General features: G+C 40.9%; 1 protein-coding gene across 1 annotated transcript in view; it reads right to left on the reverse strand.

The window, feature by feature from the left end:
* Positions 1 to 23,641, reverse strand: part of ppp1r16b (protein phosphatase 1, regulatory subunit 16B) — a 90,314-nt gene that overhangs the window by 66,395 nt on the left and 278 nt on the right. The gene's annotated exons all lie outside the window — the stretch shown is intronic.

The raw sequence follows: 23,641 nt of genomic DNA on the forward strand, positions 1-23,641 counted from the left end.
GAGGGAATGAAGAACTCCCTAAGAGGATGACTGAGAGGGATAGCCGTCTACTGCAACCAGTTTGGAGGTAAGAGGAAAAAGAAGGCGAATATAGGGAGACGGCACAAAACACACACTATGCTATTTAATAACATGCACAAGCAGGAGATGTGAGGAGTGAAGGAGTGAATTTTTCTCTCGTTAGATGGTAAAAGTCAGTGCTTAAACCATGCAGCACTCTCATTGTTCATGAAGATGTTGCACTGGTCTACAGCCAAAATAAATGTCATTGGATTTTGCTCATTTTGGGTCCCTGAAAATGAAAATGATGCTTAAAACTGTCATTTGGCTCTGGTTTTCATGATATGTTAGTAAATCAAAAAGTTCTTGGCAGGAACCAGAAATGACTAAAATACGTTTTGACCCTTGAAAAAGCAAATGGCAGTAGTATAAGTGGGTGGTAATTTTCAGATCGGGCTCTACATGACGTGTAAAACGCAATTGTCAGATTTAAACTTTTGATTTCTGCTCTGTAATTCCTTCTAGTAGTAAATCACTTCAACTTTTTACTTTTCTTTCACAATATGCGTTTGATAGTACTGCGACTCATCAAAGTTGCACCAGTGAGACATCTATAACCTTTGCATTTCCTCTATTGGCACCGTACATTACTAAATAACTAAATTAGTTTGGTTAGGAAACATACAAAGGCTGATATGCAAGTGGTGAAATGAACATTTGTGGATGTCATAATATTCTGAGTAACTGACGAAACCGACGTTCCTCCGTGTCACAACATCCTAGCATGCTAACACACTGGTCACTAAGTTTTTCTGTGAACTGTGGAAAAACCCCGGGGTGTATTCTAATATAATGTTTCAAATAAAGTCTTCTCTCTTCTCTAGACCTTTTTCTGATTTTTAAATTGTTCCATAATGAATAAAGGTGAAATATTATTATATAAAGTGACCATAACCAGATGAAAATGGTGTAACATGTAAAAAGACATGAAATAAAAATGGTAGCCAATCAGATTTTTTTACATTTGAAATTTGCACATCAAAATCCATAAAAAGCACAGTTTATCTCTGAAGCCGACATCTTCTGAAAAACTGCTGACAGCATGCTCTTTATCATGCTATATTCTGGGAGCAGTGACACAGAGCATATAAAGGCATTTCCACTGGATGATTTCACTCAGCCTCTAAAACTTAAAGATGCCCACACGCTGATATGTCGACTTGTTTTTGTAAGATGATTGGTGTTTATTAAACAGTTTCTGATAGTAGAGAATAAATCATTCGCAGCCTCAAGGGGAGACCGTCTGGCCCACTAGGTGCTTCAGCAGGACTTAAATATCAGACAAGGCAAACAGTTGTACCTGATACGATGGCCTCACAGGAGGCAAAGACAAACCATGTGAAGATATGTAAAACACAGGGTGTTCTGGTGACTGTAAAGCCTCTGGTGATATCACAGCTGGCGCCCGGGGCCAAGGCTGCAAATCACAGATTGACCTCAATCGGCTCCCTGGCTGCAGATACGAATGTTACACTATGCTCACGCATTCTGTGAAAAAGACACAGCATACATTTGATAACAATTAAGGGAAAAAGCAGGACAGACACTGAACGTGAAGCACAAACACTTTACTAGCAGCAGCAGCTGCTTCACGTTCGGTGTCTGACCTGCTTTTTCAAATTCCCAAAACAGAGCAATTATACACAGTTTTTCAAACAGTTTTGTAATAAACAGTCTGAATTTATTCAGGCTAGGTTGTTGTCTTCATAAATTGGCAGCTGCTACAACAAAAGCCCTGTTTTGCTGTGATTGCAATGTCACAGAACTGCAGGCGAGGCCACTACAAAACATAGGCAGCCTGGATTTTAGGAACACACTCTTTCCTCATAAAGTAATAGACAGGAAATCCTTCCGAAGTAGACTTTCCATTTAACCTTTTAGTCTCAACCCATAATTGACTTTCCTGTTTCAAGTCTAAGAAGAAAAGGTATAACATGAAAGGCAAAGGCAGGGCCTCAAAAAGCAATATGTCCTAACAAATTAAGTTTGGGTTTTTTCTAGCTTTAAGCTGTTTACTACTGTTCGCGCAGGACGAGCTTCAAAAAGAAACAGAGACGTATTTTCTTTCACTGACCACTCGCATCTCTATGATCCAGGTCAGTTAAAGTGGGTGTTCGTAAGTTTGCTCATTTATTGGGATTGTGTTAAAATGCTTAAGCAAGGAATAAATGCTTCCAACAAAGGCCTCATCCATTGGTGTGTGTGTGTGTATGCAGCAGCACTGACATCAGCTTTAAGCCACCAGCATCTCCAGAAACCAGCTGAACTGAGGTCATTTGGGACTTTCCATCATCATTATGAAGGTGAATGGGCACTAAGGGTTATAGACATATAGATAATGGCAGCGTGAGTGTGTCACACCACAGTACAGGACATAATACTCCATTGGCAGGATTTCATCTAAACCTCTTAAATGCCTGGCAGGATTTTTGTCTCCATATAATGCCGGATAATAATGCCGGATAATGTTTGAATCGTGTTCGTCAGCAGCAGAGAGGAATATACTTTATTTGGCAAGAGAATCCAACTCAAGGTCGACTGATTTCAAGGTCGACGGCAAATTCACACTCTTCCACTTTGTGACAAAAACTGCAACAAAATAGACTAAAAATGATTCAATCCAAGATCGAGACTGAAAGTTATTTAAATATTAAATAAACTAATAAATTATACTTTTGTCACACAAGAATGAGAGTTTGTGTACTTTGAGATCAAATTACACCATGTGTAAGCGATGGAGAACATTTTAGACAAATGAATGAATTTCTGTGACCATCTGTGAAATTAAGATTACCATTTAACTGGTCTGGAAAGGAAAGTATGCCATAAACCCAAACTGTCAATGTGGTGGAAACACATTCAGCCACCATCTGTGGGTGCAGGTCACTGAGGCAGCGGTGGAAAGTAGTTGTGTGCATTTATCCATGTCACTCCTAAAACTCTGTATTGTGCCGTCTTCACGTCTGCTACACAGGCAGGTGCTGCTGGGTTAGTTCAAACCCAGCTTCTATGGAAGCAGGAATATGAAAACACAGAAGTAAAATCTAAAGTTTGAAAACTGTGAGTTCAACCAACAAAAGAAAAGGACAGGGCACTGTGGGGGGTAGTAAGATGTAGTTCAAATACATGCAGTGTATTTCTCATTTTATAACAAGAGGCGAGCATGAGTGCATAACTCTGCTAAGCCCACACTGTGCAAAAACCTCTTATATCCAAGAAATCCAGATTGGTTTGTGATGGTTTTTTTCCTTGAGAACATCAAGCTGTTTTTGAGAAGATATGGCGTGAAATGTCAGTGCAAAGATAAAAAACAATTCAATTCCAAAAATTCCCCAAACTAGATCCTTATCATCTACTCCAAAGCCTTTGATATAACTCTGATGAATATCTGTGTGCATCTCTTTCACGCATCCCAACCGACAGACAGACTCACAGGACTTCCTCGGTGGTAATGACAGAAAGGCTCTTTAAATCAATCGTGTCAGTTTGATACAGCTAATGACTAGCATTTGTCTGCAACACAGCCTGCATTATGCTGCTGCTAATGCACGCTAAATGCTTCATATTAAAAAGTGTTCGACTGGTTAAACACCTTTTATGAAAGATTAAAGACTTTTTATGCTTTATCCTCTAATTTGTCCACAAAGTAACCCACCCCTGCTTTTAGATGTTTATAATAAAACAAACTGGCAGCTTTGTTGCGCTGCTGTGAACTGATGCATCAGCTGCTGAGGTATCTGCGCAGGAATCAGTTACTGTAGACTTGAACTCTACTTGCTGTTTTCACTGGACACCATGATCGACCAGGACAGACATTTTTACGATAATACAAACACAGCCCAAGCTGGAACCGACTGAGCATTTTATCTGTAATTAGAAGACTTCCTCTAATTGTATGAAAATGCAAGACCTTCTCTTCCACCCACGTAGATACACCCAGTGTAGTCTGTAAGAAAGGGCTTATGAGGAGCAGCACAAATGAACACAGAGTTAATCCCCCATGCACTGAGGCAATGCAAGGTAGGCACGATTTTCTATTCGTTGCTTCAAAATGGCATTTCATCTATTAGAATTTCCAAGTCAGTCACTCATTTTGAATGTTTTTCTCTGAGCACCATCATCAGTGTCCTTATGCACATTTGCTCACAAAAAATAAATAAATAAATAATTAGAAATTAACAGGTTTGAAGTTGAAAACGAAGCCCAGTGGTCCCACACCTAAAGGCCGTTTCCCCCTCATATCACCCTTTTGTCCCACTCAGCAGCTCATTAAAATGTTTTTGACGAAGAAAGTTTTTAACACAATTAATAGAGATTAGTGTTCAGCTTAAATGGATGCTGGCTGACTACAAAAGCAGTGTCAGCATTCAAGTAGAATCAGTGCTGACTAAAAACAGCATAGAGGTCATTTTTTTCCCACTGAAAACAAGTTTTTTTAATATGCCAAGTATGCACACCTCTCTATTTAACAGCTTATAAAAGACTTTAATAATATCTCAAATGAAGCCACTATCTTTTTAATGACTTCACATTCAGTCACTTATTCCATCGTGAATGCCTAATATCATCATAAAATGGCCTCATAATGCATTACAAATACACTTCTTGTAACTCCAATGAGAGTTTTCTTCAAGTAGTGAATAGATCACCTTAACAAGCACTTACTTCAACAGATGGCAATTAAAAGGTATAAAGTTTCACAGCTGCCCTCTCAGCCTGAAAGCACCGTTGCCAAAATAAGAAGGCTCCACCCACAACGGCCATGACCCTGTCAATCAGCAACTCACTCAATGCATGTGTCCGCTTTCTCTCAATGTGGACGCTTCTGTACATGATGTGCTGCAATGCCCTGATCCGTCTCTGCCTGTCACGAGCAGATGTAAAGCCAGAAAGGTCAAAAGACACAAATCGTGCAACCAGACGGCAAAACATCAACAACAAAGCATTTCATCAAAGGACGGAAACATTAACGCACAGCAGTTTCCATCAGAATTTTGGACTGTTTCCAAAAATAACGCACAATGAACCACAAAGGTGCTCCGTTTGCAATGATTCAAAATTAGGGCAGGCCAAAGATAACCCAAGTTACAAAGTTATCTTTTTATCAAAAAGTGACTCAAATGATTATCAAACACGTTATCTTGTTTAATTATTCCAACCCTGGAGCATTCGCAACACGTAACTGTCACCGTGAGTATACACACTTGGCACACTTTGATACACTAATCATGTCAGTAACTTCACATGACATTTAGCAGCGAGGGGGCGTGTGCTGTGTCAGGACGTACTGCGTGGAGACACAGTAGTGGTAGTGTCACACATACAATGCTCCATTGTGTCTGACAGAGCGCGTGTCTGTGTGTTTTCTATACGTGTGCACGCATTCATGCAAGTTGTACAAATCCCTCTATGTCATGACAAACTGTGTGTGCAGAAAGAGCCTGCGCCCTCCCCGATCACCACCACAGCTCCCTCAATCCCTCACACCCCGAGTTCCAGCCCAGTGCTAATGTCTCCGGGTCAGGCTAATTCATTTAATCACCTGCTAATGCCATCGACAGGCCAAGCAGATTAAAAAGACCACCGAAACCGTTCAGCAAGACGGTAGAGGGAGTTACAGCTGTCGCACAAGTGACACACACCATCATTCACTGCAGAGATACGAGGATTTAACTCCCCGCAGAAAGCCTGTCAGGACTGAGAGGCAGAGGAGACAATTTCACTATTAATTACAGTAAAAATGGGAAATTTATTACAGGATTTCTCTGAGGTTCTGGTGTGAAATGGAGGATTGAGCGCTGCACAGCGCCTCTTTCAGTCTATGTCAACTTTTTATGCCACTTCTGGAAAAGTACAATGGGATTATTTTGTGAGGACATTTGCGCAGTAAGAGCTCAATCCAATTTCATGTCCACAATGAGCAATATAGCTTCTTGGTTAAAAAAAAGAAGAAGAAAAAAAAGAAATGACTCCCTGCTTATTTCATAGTTTAGCTGAACGGCAAAGACTTTTACAAAGCGAATGCCAGCTCTGGGTTCATTACTGAGCCATACAAAAGTGTTGATGGCATCAGAGAGAGAAAAAACAAATCCATACCATTAGGACTGCACAGTAATTGTCAGCATACTGTGCCTTTCACTGGCACTGCTGAAGGTGACGGCCTCAAATAACATATTGCACTCAAGGAGAGCAAAGCGGACATTTTGCATAACAGAACACTTGGTATTAAGTATGCGGTATATATTAATGGATTAATCTGGAAGGAAGTGCTAATGAAGACTGATAAGGATATATATAGTCCTGGTAAGGAGAAAGCACTCTCCTTCAGTTATAAGGCTTTACATATCAGAATGAAAGTAGCCTGGTCCCTAGTGGGCCTTAAAATCAGTTACGCACAAACATGACATACACCAACTATTTATTTATTTAACAACCATTAACCCAAAATTTAGAATCAGTGAGTGAAAAACCAAAAACACCATTACTGCTTTGATAAGAATTCAGAGGGTAAGTTAAAGCCGAGTGCTGCTAATCACATGCATTTGATTTCCTGATCATGAGCAAGTGTTGAGCAATGATCTTATTGTTACTGTCCATCAGTCCGGTAAGGCTTATAACAATTAGAAATTCGGCATTCTTCAGTGAGGCCGATTATTCACAAATGGAAAACAATCAAAGCAGTCGCTAATTTTCCCAGGAGTGGAAATCCCAGCAAATTCCTCCCAAGGTCAGACCACGCACTGCTCAGAAAAACTCTACACTACTCAGTTAGCACATTAGATATTAAAATTCATAAGAGTACAATTAGAAAAAGACTGAACAAATTTGGCCTGTTGGGAATGATTGCCAGGGGAAATATTACCAAAAAGTGGATGGATGATCAACTTTGAAGGCCATGCTCTTCACCCTCAGATGTGCCCGACATTTGAATTTTGTTGTTCTGTGTTTCAGCGTAGTGTTACTCATCCAGACTAGTCTAGGACACTTCAAGCTGCACACTGCAGGAACAGCAGGGATTGGCCTATGCAGGAATGTGGTCACCTGTACAAAACCAGAACGTGCCTCACATAAACTAAAACCTATGAGATTTTTTTTTTTTTAAAGCTGTAATTAAAAAAAAAAAAAAGCTGAATGATTTAGACGGCGCTTGATTGGCTTTTGGTTTGGGAATGTTCAAAATCGCTCAATCATGTTTGTTATTGAGATTAAAAGCTGATTTATACAAACTGTCAATCACAGTGATGATTTGGACCTGGGAACTCTGCAGAAATTGAGCTGACCATGAAAGCCTCTGTATACCAAAGTATTCTAGACTCAAATGTGCCGCTGCGTCTCCGACAGCTAAAACTTGCCCCAAATTATGTCATGCAACAAGACAATGATCCAACACACAGCAGCAAATCTGCAACAGAATGAAAAAGAAAAAGAATCAAAGCTTTGCAATGGCCCAGTAAAAAAAACAAAAAACACCTCAATCTGACTGTAATGCTGTGGCGGGACCTTGAGAAAGCTGTGCACAAACAAATGCCCACAAATCTCAATGAACTGAAGCAACGCTAATGAAAACTAGGGCAAAATTCCTCCACAGTGATGTGAGAGGCTGATAAAGTTATGAAGAAAACAACATGGAGTCTACTAAGGGTACACAGCAGAACAAGGGCTATCAATCTGCTCTCCATGACAAGATGGAGCATGTCAGCCCTATCATGGAGAGGGAAATTTGTGACACTATGAGGTCATGTCAGAGGTATCTACGGTATGGGGAAATGACAGAAAGGCAGTATAAACAGACCTAGATCACAACAGAAGTGTAGGCCCACTCTAAAACTGCATTAGCTGACTTGTTGTGTGATGAATTTCAAACTGTTGGCCTATTAACTTCTTGGTCTGAAGAACCATTTCTTAAAAATCATACAAAGTAATTTCTGAGACTGGTAGCTTAGTGTATATAGGCAGAAAACAGAAGATTATACTGGCTGTTACATCATCAGTTTTTGGTAAATCCAAAAATAAACACATCTAACATCTTTTATTTAAATTGTGAGGCCAAACAATTACAGCAAGTACACTCAGTTAAAATTAAACCAGGAAGTTGGTCCTCGCAGACTTTGGAATTCAAATGCTCTCCATCATTATGTTGTGTTTGAAAGGCTGGGAGGCTAGAAGATTCCATAAGCCTGTCACAGAGCAGTCCCTGGACTGTACAGTCTCTTTTTAATATAATTACTTTCTATTTCTAACAGTATACTGTCACTTTTTCGTAAGCAGGTAAAACTGCTAGACTGTAACAGCAATACTTCAACAAGTAATTCATAGCTGGCTGGGTACTTCCATGTCTGATAAAGTCTGGAGAAAGTCGAGCTGTGATGTCTTGCAGCCATTAATTGCTGATTTGGACAGCGCTGGTTTGTTAGCGCTGTGCAGCTGAGACACCTGCGTGCAGCCAGGGAGGTTCATAGAGGTGCACGATACCTCGCGTTTCCGACATCTTCAGCAGTGTTGTTTCTTTGATTGTTCTCTGCAAGTTAAGTACTGCAGTGTTATCATTAATGATGGAAAGGGATAGCCAAAAACTATTAAATAAAAGAGGTGGCATCATCTGATAATTACAAGACAGTGACACCAGCTTTTTAACTCATCTGACAGCATTTTAAAGAGACTTAAGCTTTACCCCAGAGGCCTCATTATCACACACTACCAATTATTCTGAGCCCTTATCTAGTGTTGAAGAAACACGGCGCAAACGTCTAATGACACAGCACACGGCAATTAAAACAGGAAGCCGTTAGTTTTGACTGCAACACCGAGATTCGACACCTGACCTTTCTGACAAAACACATTCATTAACCGAAACACGACCCCTGGATGTGTCAAACTAAAGTCTATGTGGTCAAACTGACAAAAGGCAGGTCTGCATTTCGACAGAGCCAGGAACACACGCACACAATCACACCTTCAGTGCAGTGACAGGCACTGTATCGTACTGCAGTTTTCAATTAACCGTGCAAGTACGAATATGATCTGTCTATAATGTGCTGACGTTCCACTTCCCCACAGATGTAGAAATAAACGCGGCGCAAAGACCAACACTTTTTGGAAATTTTGTTTTTATGGGCTCTGATGCAATGAACCGATCTGTCCGTGTTTTATGTTGTGTTATGTTCTGGGCGCCAGTCTCCACTCGCTCAGTAGCAACAGCAGCAGTTTCCTTTTTTCGCTGAAAACAGAGTAAAGAGGAAACCTTGTTACTCAGCAGCAGAAGAGAGAGCAGAGGAGTAGCAGCTGCTGCTGTATGTAAACAGATAAACAGAAAACCGAACAGGCACTGGTGAGATACACACACACACACACGCTCAAACACACTCACGCACGCACACGTGTGGTTTAAGACGCTGATGTTAATGGATGTTTGGAGTCAAATACTGAAAACAGGTAGTCTCTCTCGGTTATAGTGGTGAGCTGAAACACCACAAAGAGACAACTAAAAGCTGAGACACCTTTGATAAAGTTTTATCAGAGAAATGCATGAATAGAAAAACACACAAAAAAAGACATTTTGTATAAGTAGACCTGGGTAATTTCATATTTTTTCAACATATAAGTGGATAATTTACTAAAATGTCTCTCGTTTGATGCCCTAATTGGATGAATATTAAAGTCTTTCAGTACAAAACATCAAAAACCTTTAATTTTAATAGTGTTGTTTACCTTTTTAAAACTGCCGTCAGCAGTTTGAAGAGATGCCATTTATATTACATTAAACTAGCAGCTGGTTGCTTAGCCTATCACAGACTCCAAAACAGGTAGTCTAGGTTTGTCTAAAACAGGGGTGGGGGAACTCCAGGCCTCAAGGGCCAGCGTCCTGCAGGTTTTAGATGTGTCCTTGATCAAACACAGCTGATTTATAAGGCTAAATTACATCCTCAAAATGTCTTGAAGTTCTCCAGAGGCCTGATAATGAATTCATCTTTTGATTCAGGTGTGTTGACACAGGGTGAGATCCAAAACCTGCAGGACATCGGCCATCAAGGCCTGGAGTTCCCCAACCCTGGTCTAAAAGGAACAAAATCTGCCCACAAGCTAGAATGTGCCATATCTTTTCTAGCACACACAACAACAACAAAACAGAAAAAAAAACAAAACAATAGCACAAGCCCAGAAATGTCAGCCTTCAATGATAATTTGGTAACAAAAAAGGGAACAACTTCAACAGAGTACTTTGCAAAATATTCAAGAAAAACTGTTCCTGTTGAAGGAGGAAAGTAGAAACTTGTTTCACTGGATGAGGCACAAACACACAATCAGCAACCGGGATATGATGGCACGCGAGGAGGAGATAACCAGCAGCCGGTGATGAGGGGCCCAACTGTAAACAAATGAGTCAACAGAGCATCGCTGGAGCTCTCACGTCCTGCACTCCATATGATAGAAAGAGCAAACGGTGCCGATGTGGCTAAATGGTACGACTACCTGATTGTGTTAAAAGAAGTAGCGAATAATACTGTTTTTAGCTTTTTTTTGGAAAAAAAAAACAAAAACCTAAGGCTGGAGAGGATTTGACATCAAAAGCAATAGACAGCAAATCAGCAAAATGCCTTACCACCTAAATGCCTGTGTAGTTTCAGATCTGCACCACTAGGTGACTGGATCCTAGTGGCGACTTTAGAGACCTACCAGATATATATTCATCTATGTGACAATATTGTGCATCCTCCTGATAAGTTAAGTTATTTTAGTGACTGTTAAACTGAAATGTTAAGCAGTTCTATTATATTTTTACTTAAAACTTCCAAGGCTATTTTTGCACTTACATTTGACTTATACTGTGTAACTACTATTGCACTTTAATGCTGCTGCTGGTGGCGCCTCGTGTCAGTAGATTAACACTTTGAATTAAGCATTCTGTCATCAGTGACAGTAGCTCATTGGGATAGACAGATAGAAAATGCCCTTCACTTTGTTTGCACAATAAATGCTGCTGTCTGGAAGCTGCAGTCGCAGATAAAACATTGAATATTTTTTCTAATTCATCCTAAAAATCATTACAGAATATTTCCTTGAAATATCCCATCATAGAATTTTGAGGGTATTTTCGCTCCATCGCTCCTATAAGCACCTCTAAAGCCCATTAATTCACACGCCATGCTTGGCTACAAGAACATTTCTTCATTTACATATCATCTAAAACTGGTGATGTAAATTAAGAACTATCAAAGTAAGTAAACAAGTCTGCTAATCCCATCAGACATGCTTGCAAACGTTCTAATGGTCGGTCTTTTAGATAATTTAACTAAAGTCAATTGTATTCATGTAGTGACAAATCACAACAGCCGTCGCTTCAACCCTACAGTAATATTACAATGAGACAAACCCCTATGAGCAAGCATTTGATGAGAGTGGGAAGAAAAAACTCCCTTTTAACAGGAAGAACCAGGCTCTGGGAGAGACGGCCATCTGCCATGACCAGCTGAGAGAGAGAGAGGACTAAAGACACACTGTGGAAGCTTAAAAACTAACATTCAATACAAAATCTAAATATGGAAAACAAATTGTAGAGAGGTGAAGAAGACAAAGATCAAATGGTTGTTTTATTTATTTTAGTTTCTGTGGGAGTGCTCTGACTGGTTTCCCATGTGATACCTCTCCATCCTCTTTCTTTTTCTCTTCCTTTCTTCCATTCTTGGCCTATTGTGTCTTCCTTCATTCCTCTCTCCCTCAGCGCCCTCTAAAAGGACGATTTTATTCTGTCTGGATTACTTGTCCTAGTTGGCGCTGGGCGTGCTGCTGGGGAGAGAATTTATTTCCTCTGGTGAAGCCTTGATTTAAAGCACTCAGGTCAACTTGATTCTGGGTCATTGTCTCCCTTGCCGTAATGAACCAGGGCAGAGGTAGAAAGCCCGCTGCATATCGACAAAAGCAAGGAGTTGATGTGCCACAGGATGCCTCAACTGACCGTCTGCACCCAGAAGTAGATTAAAACTTCTCTAGTGCCTGTGGTTTTAGTGTTCAAAAGCAATTCGATTTCCCACTTCAAAAAAAAGAAAGTGACGCAATAAGCTCAAGTCAACTCATAAGCACACCAGTTACATAGCTTATGTCAACATAAGCTGTTTACTTTATGTTTGTAAGTACCGAGCCAGCAATCTTGCAGTAAATCTGTGTTTCTCTGGCAGAGCTGATCCTGCAGGGACCTACTGACCAACATATTTATGGCTGCATCAAAACACTGCTGGCCCTACAGTCGTGCAGAGTATAAGTCCTGTTAATTTAATTCATGGTCCTGCCTGAAAAAGCTAGCTCAACACTGCATCAACAGTCCCACGGTTATAGCATCTTCAATTCTGCATTTCGGCAGCTGGGACGTGCCTCACATCACTTCGCATCATTTTCAAGGAGAACAATAAATAATTTTGCTTTTGCATTTTAAAATGTAATGTACGGACAGTGTACAGTCTCAGTGCAACAGTTCAACAGTTCTGAAGGAAAAAGGAGTTCCAACCCCTTGTAACATGTAGATTTTATAGATTTTTAGAACATTATACATATTTAAAAACTAAATAAATGTTACCTTAAACTTCTTTTACATTGGTTGCTCCCACAAGGCTTTGTAGTCTGTTTTTTTTTTTCTTCCTGTTTTTTTCTTGGTTTGAGTGAAGGGAGAAGACGCTCTTTACTTCATCCCAAAATTTAAAGAAGTTTAAACAGGACAAGACGCGTTACACTCCATACTGCCTGTGAAGGTTTGACAGCCTTCTCTAAGGAAGCACGCAGATGTCACCAGTCATTACTCAGACAGGCATCCAAATACTGCACCTAAACTTCAAAAAGCAACAACTTAAATGTACAACAAAATCTGCATGGGCATGAAGTCTCTCAAAACTTCAGCCAGGCTGAGTTGTACCATTCATTTTCTTTCCTTTTTGTGATGTGAATAAAAAGTGGAAGGAAAGAAGAGCTAGAAAAACATTTTGTTTGCTCTTCACGGGTTTCTTGTGGTTGGTATCGAGAATGAGTTTTCTCACTTCTAACTCATTTGTCTTCCTCTCTAAATTGTGTATTTACCCAAAATAGAAGATGTAAATAAATGATGTAAATAAACAGGTAAACTGAAAGCAGGTGTACTACGAACACATGAAAAGAATAACCAACGGAAAGTTATGTTGAAGTATAAGAGTTGTGCAAAAATGCTGACATGTTTAACCAATGAGCCAAATTGCACAATATGCGATGTGTTGTTTGTTTTTTAGTCATAAATCCAGCCCTCCTTGTTTACTTCACAATATAAAGCAAGCTTGATACATGTTGGGGAAAGATGGAGTCAAACCTTTTGTTCATTTGAAGTATTTATACATACAAAAAAAATTTGTTTAGTTTTGGTTTATGCACAATCTTCTGCCGTGCACAAGCAGCTATACTGGTTTACATTTGAGGTTGGACTGCCACTCAGAGAAATGCTTCCAGGATCTGTCAGTCTTCCTGACTTCTGGTCACTTCACTGGGAAACGTATACAATCTGACTAAAGTGGATCTGACTATTCTAGGTGTCCAGTGTGTCAGCATAGCACATATTTAGCAAGAAGACCATTTTTAAAACTTTTTGAAGGAGGGACGCCACAAAATCCCTCCATGCAGGAGAAATCCCGAATTTCCAGAAGCCATCTTGGCCCACTTTAATCTGGTAGTATGTGCTTTAGTTTGTTATCTGCTTTACTTAGAGGCAGGGGTTCATTAGAACACAAGGTTGAAGGTTGGGGGTGTATTAAGATTAGCAGCAATCTTCCTCCATGGCTTTAATGAGGACAAAAGCAGTGACGGTTCCAGTCATAGCATAGAGAAGGGCAGATTTTATGTACACAAACACAAACTTCTGTTCACCTTGGACTGATATCATTTTGAAGCATTTGGTCTATGAAATTAGTACTAAAAAAAGCTAATTTGTTTGACTTACCATAAAGCACAGAACTATTTAAAACAGAAAAAAAACTCCACATTCAAGAGGCTGCGCACAAAGACAGTTTGATATATTTTTGGCTTGAAAATACCATTAATCAATTATCAAAAATCATCCTGAGTCTTCTGCTAATCAACACAAATTAAAGACACTAATCAATAAATGGAGCGAGCCTTTCATGTCTAAATGCATTTCCTTCCTCATAAAATATTTGTAAAGCCAGTTTTGAAAGTTGTCCTGTACTCATTACATCCAAAGTGCACAAGCTTGGGGTCTTTTACTGGGTCGGCCATTGAAGGTCCATTTGCACCAGCAGTCAATTAGCGTAATAGCATGAATTTCCATTGCCTCATTCACAAGAGACAAACAGTGAACATAAATGGCAGGAGGGCTACGAGTGGTCAAAAACTTCACAGGATGCGATTTCACTTTGTCATTATTGTCAGACGAGACATATGGCATGTCCTACAAAAATATCTTAATATATTTAACACAGCTGTCATTTCTATATACACTGGGGGACCTACAGCAGGTGTGAACTACTGGTTTTCGCAGGTAATTTAACAGATTTTTTTACAAGTTCCCTGCGTATAAGAGGCTTAAGTCCTCTGATCTAGTGTGAGTCATCTGTATTCCTGTCTTATAGTCCATTAAGCAAACTTTGAAGGAGTATAATTCACCTCCTCTCACCAGCGGGCACTTTGCAGTAAAGATTCATGTCCCTGCCACGTCCAAAAAAAACACTTTAATTATTCTCCTTACTCTGCTTTGTTGTTATGTGCATCTGTAGGCTGCATTTGCTTGTCATCTTCGTTAATGCGTGACGGCTCTTTTCATTCTTTGAGACGCTCCTTTAGTATAAATGTACAGCTTTTATTTCACCTGCCCACACGAGCCCATTGCTTTCTGTTACATCAGTATAAAAGCATGCAGGTTTAGAGCTTTAAAAAAGAAAGAGAGAGAGACCCACAGCTTACACCTGGGGTTTTTAACTTTCCTTTAGAAAACATCACACTGCTCCTCTTTCCCTCAAGTTCTGAGTTGGGCGCGTATCTGAAACGGGTGCTTTCTGTAGGACCACATTTTTCTAGTGTGGGGGCGTCTCACAAAAGGCCTCACGCCAAAGCAAAGGAAAGCTTGACCTGCAGCGTCTCCACACAACAGCAGCTCATGTTTAGCGCCTGCTGTCTGCTCCGGATCCTGGGTGGAGTTACTCGTCAATCCGCTGCACACTAACACGAGCAATTTGTGTTTGTTTTAGAACCATCTTTTTGTTTATTTATATAAGGGTTTGACCACGACACGCCCTGGCCTCGAGGGTCTATAACCCACCCTGCTGCAGTCATACAGTGTGCTCTATCGCCAGGCAGATTCAGGAAATATCTTCTGTTCTTTGGGTTTTTGTCGCTGCTAGATTTTCCCTCCTATTCTTTCTTTCCTCTCTGCCTTACATTCGAGTCATTTCACTGCTTAATAACGGTTTGAGTCCCCGGCTAAAACCCAGCCAGAGTAAACAAGGGTTAGAGTCAGCCAGCCTGCAGTAAGTGTCACTTCTAATCCGCTACTAAACCAAGATGGGTACGCAGTGAGCCTGCACCGTCCCAGTAACTGCGGGCAGAGCGAGAGTCAGAGATTACGTGCTGATTTCTCATTTTACTTTTCTACAAAGCAAATATCCGTCTGTATTTGTTAGATTCAGAAAAGCAGAAAAAGAGAGGAGCACCACAATCTGTTCTTCCTGCTGGGCAATTTGATGCTCCTCCGTGAGGGAAAGATGAATGAGCATATGCGTCATTTGGGGGTTTGCTAAAGGATAATTCCACTTTATTTCCACCCGGTGTACTTCCTGTTCATGTGGATGTTTTAGCCTAATGGTTCACGCCAACTTTGCCCCCCTACTCTGGAGATTTGCAGAAACGTGAAGGCAAATAACACATCTGACCAACAAAATGTAACATTGATAACAATATTATTCTTTATGGCAATAACAATATGGCTTTTGATAAATAGAAAAATACCAACATATGAATATTAAATGTGTTTCTTAGAGATAGGGGCTAAGGTTGTATTTGGTGAGAGAATAGAGATATAGTGGAAGGGGTTCTTGCTTCTTGACCTGTTATGGCCACTCTTTGTGTTACAGTTACACTCTGATACTTTGATTACTTTAAAAAAGAAAAATAATAATGGAAAAAAGACTATAAAGTGAAGTTAAAGTCAAGTAAAGTAAAATTAAATTTAGTTGCTAGAGCAGCAACAGGAAATCACAGCAGCTGAGTCAAAAAAACAGAAAATATCTCACAGGAACAAATGAAAATGGTCCTTAAAGTAAAAAAGACTTATATAAGAAATATTTCAGAAGCAGAACCTCTGCAGTGTCTGCTCTGTAGTAATTGTGGTAAAGAGAAACTTGAGCACACAAGGGAGGCTTCCAATGTACTGGGCAGTTCACTCCCACAGTGATCATCTCGATGAGCTGTTCATCATGGCCAGATGAATACGCAAATACAAGCGGAAGAAGTACACTTCCCTCGACCGGTGTCTGGGCTCACCCTTAGAGACAGGGTGAGGAGTTTGGTCATTCAGGAGAGACTCAGAGTAGAGCTAGTCCTAAATGCTGAAAGGAGCCACTGAGTGGGTTCAGGCATTTCAAGAACATGTCCCCTGGATACCTCCTAGGTGAAGTGTTTCCCACAATTACTACCAAGAGGAGACCCCAAGGTAGAGCCAGGACACACTAGAGAGATTAAATCTCTCTGTCGGCTGACTTGGAAACACCTTGGTATTCCCCAAAAGACCCAGAGGATGTGGCTGGAGGAGAGGAAGGCCTGGGCATCTCTGCTTAGATCACTGCCCCAAATACCAACCAACCAACCAATACTGAGGGTTGGTATATATTTCAGTTGCTTATATTCATAGCACAAGACAAAAGAAAAGATAGAAATCGTTATTACATTATGATAAATAAGAAAGGTAAAAACCTTTATGAAAGAGTAAATGATACCACAGACTGGAACAAAAGCAAATAAGTAGGAAGGCAGATCATCAGAAGCAATTCAGCTGAACAACCAGACCCTGAGTTTTTGGGTTTTTTGTTTTTTTTTAGAAAAAGCAATTATAACACTAGCAGTCTAAATTTGTCACGTTAATGTTATAAAATGTTGTGTTTTCTTAATCACGCTCACTTGTCTGTATGGAATATTGCAACTGTTTTTTTTACTTGTGTTGTATTTGTTTTAATCTCAATGAAACTTTTTACCTGTAAAAATAAAGAATACACAGCCCCACATAATTATGGAATAAGCATGCCACTCTTTACATTAAAGTAGATGAGAATGAACGAAGAATGGTAATAAAATCAACGTTTGCAACATCAAAAAAATCATTTTAAAAGAACCACAAATCAAAGACACTTTGAGACAACTTCGAGATAAGGCAGGAAAACATAAAAACATCCTTAGAGGAGGTAATTAGATAGCTGGAGGACTACAGCCCTGCAGCGACTGTGAACCACAGCAGAAGAGAAATGACCACATCACTGTAACTGTGGTACCGCTCTACTCCCTGTCCTTTCTGTAGATTAATGCTGCAAGTGTTGTGTATCAGCAAGGACATGTAGATCACCATCAACATCATGTCTAGACACTGATGCACTTTTAAAACATTTGGTCTCTTGTGAGGTTTACTAAAAGGAAGCTTTCAGATAAACTTGTGCTCACTCATCAATTTTTAAAGAGATACAGATGCAAACATTTTGAAGATATCCTACAGTTAAGGAATCAAAGCTACAGAGAATCAGTTATCCCTATTTTTAAGCTCACAGAACACCAACAGGCAAAATATATATGTGTGATTTGAGCACAGTTGCTCATAAAAAAAAATTTAAAAAAAAAAAAAAAAAAGGAAAAAGAAAAAGGAGAAACTTGGAGATGCATCTACGGTCATGCAAGCTCAATGCAGAAGAAACCATGCAAGAGTTCAAACCACAACTCACTCACACACACACACACACACACACACACACACACACACACACACACACACAATTACTGTGCAACTGCAGCCTTGGCACGACCAGGCACGACCAAGCACCAGAGCATGCGGTCAATTTTAGACCAATGGGTGCAGGGCACAGACAGAGAAGCAAGACAGAGCAAAGCAGACATTAAAGGGACCATCTCCAACAGTGCAGGGAGAATTCATAAAAACAAGCCATCAAAAAGCAGGGATGCACACACACACACACACAGACCCAAGGACGGTTTCAACAACACTTTCAATGTTGGCTGAATTTTCCCTTTGAAGTGCAACAGCTGTGGTCGTCTAATCTAAGAGCCATTTTGCTCATCAGGAGAGCAGAATAAAAGCACGACACTCTGTGAACAGCGACTATTTCACAGCCTTCACCTGAGAGTCTATTTACTACTGCCTGGTATCTATAGGTTATGGATAGAATACCGTCAATAGAGTACAAAACAATCCAAGAATTTCATGTGTATACAAAGAGGCATATGTTGAACTCAAAGAAGACCAGAGAGGCTCAGTGTGCTTCACACAACAATGTGAGGAAAAAACCTTTACAATCCCCCCTCAGTCAAATGCCTTCCTGAGCACAGTGCAAGCCTCAAACTCTATGAGCTCACTTCCTGTTCACTAGCTTGCTTGACTGACTACTCTGGCGGGTCTGTCTCTGCAGAAAAAAAGCGCATAGAGAAATAGGCTGAAAGGTGTATATTTATAGCAGGGGGGTTATAAAAAAAAAAAAAAGTCAAAACCCTAAATCCTTACAGACACTCTATAAGCATGAAAACCTATAAAGATGTGTTGTTTTTGCTTTAACAGCAACAGCAGAAAAGTCAAAATAGAACCTTTAGCTCTGCTATAAGAACATCAATGACGAGTGTTAAGGGCATCTACCTCTTCAAAGTCATGCAGGTCCCCCTCCATGATATTCAGAAAATACAGCAGAGGAGCGAGACCAACAAGTGTAGGAGATGAGGCCCTGTGGTTAGTGTGTGACAGAGGGAGGGTCAGGGGATACAATGTAGCCTGGGCAGAGACGTAGAGCTGCTACTCAGAGCTAACCAGCCATGAGAAGCTGTCAGACTCGCTGTGAGGGGACTCTGGTTGAGCTTTGACAGTCACTAGAAACACAATTATGGCCCTTTCAAAAGCTCACTATGCGGGAGCAGCACTGTCCCGAAAGCCATTTTGCGGCCTTTGGACTTTCAGTAGTGGATATTTGAAGCTTCGTGCAAGTGCCGGGGACTCAAAATCACCTTACACAACAAAACAAGTTAACGACCGTGGCTGCAGATGTACAATGATAACTGAGAGAGAAACGTAGACACCAAAGAATGTGTCATACTTTCTCTTCCATTCAGTTGTGCACTCTGTCAGAGGTAAAAGCTCGCTGTTCGCTCACTTGCTGGAAAGAGCAGAGTCAGAGGGAGAGCTGTACCTGCGCCGGGAGAGCAAGACCTCGTTGAGAAAAAAAAAAGGTAATGTCAGTACAAAGGAGTACATGTTTCTCTGAAGCCTTTTCTGAGAGAGAGAGCGAGAGAAGAAGAAAAAAAATTGCTAAATGCAGCGAGAAGGTGGCGGTACAACCGCCATTTGAGTTCTCAGTAAGGATGGAAAAGTGATGTATAAATACAAATCCATTTACACCGCTGTCCCCACGATGGGACATTAAGCGGTGTGCAACTGTCTTATTGATCAGCAGCTTAGAGGCACATCGCAGCTCTCTGCACCTGAACTGTGTCGACTTTACCATTACCAAAATTGAATGAAAAGGTTGGTTCAATTCAGGTGGCATCTTAAAAAAACAAAAAAAACAATCACATTTGGAGTTGCTGGTTTTTGTAAGTGGACAGTGACCATTTGCAGATTAAATGCTCTGCAGCCAAACCTCCACCCACCGAGCAGACTGATTAGGGCTGCGTGGTGCTAAAGAAGCTAACGCGCATCTCTGCAAAGCACTGATGTTTGTGGTTTTATCCTCTCAGTGAGCGGTCGCATGGGGGGGTGGGGGGGTTAAGATATCCTAGCATCAGTCAGCAGGGGATCCGCCATTACTCCCACTGATCACTTAAGTATTTACTCAGCTGAAGCCCACCACTTCACAGACGGTCCAGAGGAGAGTATAAATTAGATGAATACATGCAGAAACGCCACACAAGTGAAAATGTGCAATGATGAAAGACAGATGAAGGATTACTAAATCATACTGAACCTAATAAGCAATCATGCAGTTTTTTTTAAAGCCAACCTGTTTGATCAATCAAAAAAGGTCATGTGTAAGCTCAAAGCAGATAATAAACCAAGGTCTCACTATGAACGCAGAACCTTCTGCTTCACATCTTACTCTGCTCTTCTGACCAGTGAGCATAGTGTTTGCATTGGTATATTTTGGCTTGTTGGATTTTCCCTACCTTACAAGAAACCATAGCAAAGTGAAAAGTTCCAAGTTTACAAAATCACCTACAGATTTAGAGCAGAGCAAACAAATTAGAGGTCTGAAAGTGCACTTAAACCAAATTTACCTGACCAGCATTCCTTCCCTGGTGATTTATACCCGACCGCAAAATAAAAGCATTCACACTCAAGCCCACTTTCAAGTCAACCTGAAGACAGCAACAAAAATCAACAAATCTACACCTTAGGAGACGGCTGTGGACTTTGAGGGCCTCTAAGCAGGCTTGATAGCTGCCCTGCGATTTGCCTGTCTTAGTATTAAGACCACAGATTAGCAGTCAGTGCCTGCTCCTAGCTGTAATCAGAGCGCTGATCTACTATAATCGCTTATCCATAGTAAGAAAGCGCACTGGTTTGGGGCGCAGCTCAGATAAGACCTGTTTAGCAGCAAGTGGCTGAGAAACAGATTTCCAATTCATACAAAGAAACACAGGTTTTATTTCACGCTTCTGCTGACCCGCTTTGATGCCCCGTTTCACTGCAGGTCCTATTTAAGTATCAAGCGAGGCCAGTGTTTCAGCGTGCCTCCAGGGCTGATTCTGTTTCAATATTTTATGAGCAGCAGTCAAATCACCGTGTTGGAATAATTAAACATCAGTTAGGGCACAAAGCTGCAGAGAATATATGGAGGCAGCTCTTCAGTGAGGAGGGAGTAGTGAAGCATAGCAATGGGGTTCCTTAGAGATCAGAGACGACTCACTCAGACACTCACAGGAATATAATTTTGCCATTACTCTGTATAACTGCTGTTGGTAATGTGGACGAGTGCCACGTTAATGTGCCTGTGTGGGTTTGTGTGTGAGCTAAACAATAACGGCAAGCAGACATCGCAATATTACGCTCAAATGTGGCATCAGTTACCGCGCATAACTTCAGAGAGAGAAATTCATTATCAGCACAGTTTCGATTTCGATCTAATCCAACGTAAAGGCAGTTTGCAGTTACAGTACATTTACAAGGCTTCAACTTTTTCTGGGGGTTTCACTGTAAATGGATTTATACAGTTTTCAATTTAATTTATCCCTAATATTTGTCAGTTGCTTGTTTTTCACAGCTAAAATTTAACTTTTACACTAAAATCAGTTCACAGCCACATGTTACATGTTTCAAAGATATAGACTTTACATCTTAGCGCTTCGCTTAAAGTTCAACCAGTTTAACCTTTGACCTTGTTAATGTGTGACCTTTTAATCAGCAACTGATGGGATGACAGTCGCTGTTACCTGAAATAACAACAGCTGGGGGTTGAGTTTATCTGTTCGATTGATTATCGTCATTATTACTCAAAACAGTGTGGCCAAATTTGCATTAAAGGCACAGCTTGCCCCCAATTTAGAAGTGATAAACTTTTGGAGTCGCCTCATATATTCACAAATACAAACTTTTTTCTTCAAGAAAATATTGCAAGCTAATCTGGATCCAGATATCCTTTCGGATCCAGCAATGAAACTGTGCAGAGGAATGCCGTCTAACTGCTCTTTATTTCTGATCCCTCCTGGGGCCTTCCTGCTACCTGTCACACAAGGGTCGCACCCTCAAGTTTATTATATTTCTATCTGCATCCCATCGCAGAGTGAGCTCAGCTGGTACAGTTGACCTCTGGTAGTCAGTGGTTATCTAGTTAAGCACCAACTTGCACAGTACACTTAGCAGCAGCACAATCCGGACTCCTGTTTGTGATGCACACCTGCAGGAGTCCAAGATTTGGGTGTTGATGTTTCACGTGTACAGACACGCTTCGTCGCTCTTGTGTTGTCGCATGCATGTACAGCAGACATGCACGCAGTATAGCAGAGTGAACCGTCACTCCCCAACATGAGCCAACAGCCGGTGCAGATGCTGAGAGGAACAGCAGGCGGAAAGCGTTCAGGATGTCTCCACACATCAAAGATTTAAAGGTAACACAACCAGGCAAGAAGCCCACCTGTCTTAGCAATGGGTACACCTGGCACAAAACGAGATGAACGCTGGTGATGATGTTTGGTGCACATCTCTGGAAGCAGCACATTAGGACACTACTGATGTCATCACAGCACTGGGAGGGTCAAACAGATGTTTAATGTGGCCTGATGTGCATTGTAGCCAGCACAGAACGGGTTGTAGTCATGAAATAAAAATAGCAGCCATTTTGAAACGTTTTAGTCACTTATGTTAGAAAAAAAAGCCAACATATTTGCCAGTTAAAGCTGCTTACATGAGAATTTCAAGCTCTTTTCTGTTTGAGGTCATTGTGAAGTGAATCTCTTTAGACTGTTGGATGAATTTAGGGATTTGGGGGTGTGGGTGGGTGTATATGACATGATAAAGGCAGTATTTAGGGGAGTATAAGCTAATGTTCATACCCTGGTTGAATATATTTGACCAAATCCTTTAATGGATAAAGTGATTATCAAACAAATGAGCAATGAAAAGAACTGTTAGTGATTTTAAGTCACCATATTTTGAAGACTTTGAGCCAGGAATGTTGGCTGATTTTGGCATTTGCTGGTTATTCTGCAGGATTTTGCACTGCTGATGGACAAAAAGGGGCAGTTTGCACATTTAATATAACATTTAGGGTCATTTTTTAAGTACATCTTTATTATACTCATACATATATGGGTTACATATAAGACTAATCATTTCAAATCACATAAAGGGGAGGAATAAGTGAGCATGCTACAGTCACAATAAAGCGGAAACCGTATGAGTGCACATACGTAAATGTCCTATATAAAAGTTAAGACGAAGACTCTGCTCGCCGGCACGTAAAGCCTGAACATCAGTCCGTTCAGCCTGGATTGTGGGAGTCACAAACTCACAAAGTAAATGCAAAATAAACATCTGCAGCTTCGCCCGCTGCAAACAGTCCCGGTGTCCCAGCAGCAGCCAGCCAGCACTCCCGGACTAAAGGAGGGGGGAGAGCCATGTGTGTCACCGCAGCGCTGTTACACCAACATCCATGAGGAGATGTTAAAGCCGCTCAACCCGTGTTGTTGTGTTTACTGGCGCCAGCAGCGGAAACGACGCTTTTCACCGGTTTAATTACAGCTCAGTAAAGCGTCTGGTGACCCGCTAAAGGCGGTAAAGTGCGCTAGCTCGGAGTGCTCCAACAGAAGCCGGACATGCCTCTCCTCCTGCCTGTCTACTGCCCCCTTTTCCTCCACGGGGGGA

The sequence above is a fragment of the Pelmatolapia mariae genome, linkage group LG5, assembly GCF_036321145.2.
Source record: "Pelmatolapia mariae isolate MD_Pm_ZW linkage group LG5, Pm_UMD_F_2, whole genome shotgun sequence".
Lineage (NCBI taxonomy): Eukaryota > Metazoa > Chordata > Actinopteri > Cichliformes > Cichlidae > Pelmatolapia > Pelmatolapia mariae.